General features: G+C 44.8%; 1 pseudogene; it reads right to left on the reverse strand.

Annotated features, from left to right (window-relative positions):
• Positions 1 to 370: 370 nt before the first annotated feature.
• Positions 371 to 3,762, reverse strand: LOC109760653 (protein FAR1-RELATED SEQUENCE 5-like; annotated as a pseudogene).
• Between the last annotated feature and the right edge of the window lie 224 nt (positions 3,763 to 3,986).

Here is a 3,986-nt window from a genome sequence, read left to right on the forward strand (position 1 = left end):
ATGGAACTGGTTGATGAATGAAGATTTCAACACGCGGGCCAACGCACGAGAGTTCATAGAGGAAGCTGTCAAGAAAGCCAACAAGAAGTACAAGTGATCACGTGGTGCTCCATACCGCACGACTACCTTACATTTCTGTGGCTGAGGAATGTAAGGTTGACTTTGTTCTTTTAAAACTATGTCCATGTACTATGTTATGACTGCATCTGCCCGTAGCCTAGTATATAGAGGTGGCATGTGAGTGACATTGAATATTTTTGTAATATATGTGTGGATGTGAACCTACTTAGGTGTGACAGCAGCTATGTTTATGTTTCAGTATTATTATGTGTTCGTGGTTGGTAGTACCAGTTGGGTGTTTTGAATGCGTCTATGCTGCCTGAAAACATGGCAAATGTAGTTGATCAGACACGGTTAGTGAAAGTTACCGTTCTTTTCGTTTGGCTTTTGGGTTTTTTGTATTGCTAACTGTATCGGTTAGCATGGTAGTTCATAAGCAGTCGTAACCTTGCGTTTTTGCACGCGATCGTTTCAACTTGTTTTTCATAGTTTGCACACAATACAAATATGTGTGGACTAAAATGCGTTGAATGAAAACGGAAATCTACGCGATGGCAGATTCAGTAGAAAAAGCATGGCAGATTCAGTAGAAATAACATGGCAGATTCAGTAGAAAAAGCATGGCAGATTCAGTAGAAAAAGCATGGCAGATTCAGTGGAAATAACATGGCAGATTCAGTACCACACACGGGGCAATTGTAGTCATTCATTCATGGAATTTTCTTTCAAATTCTGATGCCCACCAAGCGTCATTCTCCCATTTCTTAAAATTTAGAACATCTACCTTGCAAAAAATGTCACCAACAACCAAGTTACAGTGCTCCAATGTTGCTTACGGATTGCCGTCCCTTTCTTTGTTTTCTTGTGTTTTGCTTGAATCTCCAACCCCGATTTGTATCTCACCTCTTTTGGACGCCCCTTTGTGATGGAACGGGGCGGGTTCCTGACCTGGGTTTGTGTGCTTGCTGTTCTAGATCCTACCTTCGAGTTTTCAGATGATGGCCCCATGGACGAAGGCACACTTGAGGTGCGGGGGAACCTGTGTAAGGCTTCCTCAGCTTTCCTCTTTTTGATCTCATCAAGCTCTCTTTTCAGGGCCTTCCTGTGTTTTTCTGCCACCCTCGCTGTCTCATCACTCTTGCACGCCTCATCTATTGGTTCAGCATAGTTCTTTGTCAACACAACGTGCCTCACGGCTTCCATGGTTGCCTCTGGTCTCTCATCATGCACAGCCAAAACTGCATTGATGTTTGTGGCCCCAACGCGTCGTCAGCGTCCCAAGTCCATCGCCGCCGTATGAAATGGCGGGCCATTCGTGTGACCGTGTTCATGTCCATTACTTTTAGTATGAGACAACACACAACCCCGTCCCGTTCAAATTTGCAGCATTGGCAGTAGTATTCGCCTTCGTTTATCGAGGCCTTCACAAAGTAGTTCCTTCCTTTGTCTGGGTCTTCAGGTTCTGAATCCGACATGCCCAAGAGAGAACAAACCTTGAACGTATGTTCGTCCACCTGGTAAGCTGTGTACATGCTGGCACGCTTTATTTCTTCCTGGAATCTGCATGTTTTTTGTGGTTTGGTAAACTCTTATATGATGTTTGTAGCACCTTATGTTGATGTAGGCTGTAACGTAGTAAAGGCATCTAAAACGAATGATGGCATGGAAATCCTGATTTTTTGCCCACATCTGTTCTTGTGTTGTTTGTTTCCATATGGCAACTGCATGATATTTTCACATGGCAAATGCATAACATTTTAATTGGCAAGTGCATTACATTTAACATGTCAACTGCAGTTCATACAACATGGCAAATGAAGTTTTGTGTCACATGTCAACTGCATATCATAAAACATGGCAACTACAGTTCATTAAACATGGCAACTATAGTTGATTAAACATGGCAACTACAGTTCATTAAACATGGCAACTATAGTTGATTTCACACGGCAACTATAGTTGCTTTCACATGGAAACTACATATCATGATTACCCTGCACTCAATGGCCACTTTCAATATATCAGCAATTCAAAAAAGCTGGCAACTGCATTGCATTCTATATGGCACCTACTACCTTCATGCTTGTGCAAATAAGACGGTAACACAAATGACTTACTTGTTAAAAATCTTGTTGGTATATGTCTTGCTCATCTGCCTCTCCATCGATAAATATGTTAGCAATTTAGACTGCTTGAGCGCGGTGTTTGCTTCTTGCTGTAGCTCAGATCCCAGTATTTTCTGTTGCAAAGCTGTGTATTGCTTGGCAAATTGCAGCAATGAGTTGCCAGGGCTCACGTACCGCTTCAGAACAGCATTGAACCCCTCGCTGCGCTGCGTAGTCTGCAGAAATGGGAAGAAGCACTGCATGAAGTAGGCCGGCACCCAGTACATTCACTTCTCCCACAGGCTAGCAAGCGTCTCGTTGTCTTGGACTTGATATGTTTCAATCATAGCTGTCCAGCTCCGTTCAAACTCCTCCACGGTCAAGCTGTGGTCCACGCACAACTCTAATGCCTTGTGCAGCTCTGGACGGTCAGCAAAGAACGGTCCTAGCATCTCCTCGGCCTTCTTTATAATATGCCACCTGCAGTGCCTGTGCACTGCCAATGGAAAGACCTCCTCTATGCCTGCACGCATGCTAAAATCCTGGTCTGTTATTATGTTCATCAGAGCAAGTCCACCCATGCACTCCAGGAAAGTTTTGAACAGCCAAGTGTACCCATCCGTGTCTTCGTTCCGAACGAGCCCGCATCCGAACTGCAATGACTGATTGTGGTTATTTATTCCTATGAATGGAGCGCAGGGCATCTTGTACATATTAGTGAGATATGTCGTGTCGAACGAAATGCAATCTCGGAAATGTTTGTAGGCTCTTCTTGCAGCACCATCCACCCAATACATGTTCCTGACACGGTCCTCATCGTCCAATCTTATCCTGTAGAAGAAATCTGGATCTGCTTTTGCTTTCTCGTCGAAGTAGGCTATCGTGTCTTCTATGTCAGCCACCTGCTCTCTCTATGGTACTTTGCCTTTAGGTTTGTGACGTCTGTTGGTATGTAGGGCATGCTACTCAGTCTACCATCTCCGCTGTGGATGCGGGACAATATTTGGACCATTCTTGATGGACCAACGTTACAATCATGTAGCAGCTTTATGAATTTCTTCTCGAGGGGGGTGAATCCTCTGTGGGCGCTCAGAAATTTTACCAGGTCAAACTTCTTTATGAGTTCGTGGTTGTGCTCGTCAAAATATTCAGTGACCACCCACCGTGCTCCATCTACTTTTAGCTTACACCGGACAGGGCATTCCGTCTTGACAATGATACCTCTCTTTCGTTCTGGAACGACAGGCGCAACACCTTTACCCTTCTTGTTCCTTCGCGCCTTGTAGGACCTCATCTCACCTCTGCTGTACTCGTTAGTTTTTTTAATTTTCCTATGGTATTCAGTGTTGACCGCAAACCCATGGAACATTGCATATCTCTGGTAGAATTCCTTGGCATCTTTGAATGAATCAAATCTCTGCCCAACATATGGTGGCTGAGGTACCTTGATTTCTGATTGCCCATCTTCTTCATCCCCTTGTGCTTCATCATCAGTTTCATCGTTCACTTCAGTATCGGCGACTGTTTCATCTGCTTGAGTGTTGTTTGTGTTGGTATGCAAAGGTGTGCTTGTCGGCATTGCTGGAACGATTGCCATTTCCGACACTGACTCTGCATTGTTTGTGGCATGATTGTTGACTGGCTGGTGGAACGCTCTGATGCGGAGCATCCGACGATCATCCCCATGTACACTCGAGCCTACGCCATTGGACCTAAGGTGAACTCGCTCCTTTCCGAATCTTCCCTTTCCGCATGCAAGACATGGATGCTACTTCAAGCGCGGACCTTGTTCATACTCAGGTACACCCGAGGAGACCATGG

Source organism: Aegilops tauschii, chromosome 5 (genome assembly GCF_002575655.3).
Source record: "Aegilops tauschii subsp. strangulata cultivar AL8/78 chromosome 5, Aet v6.0, whole genome shotgun sequence".
NCBI lineage: Eukaryota > Viridiplantae > Streptophyta > Magnoliopsida > Poales > Poaceae > Aegilops > Aegilops tauschii.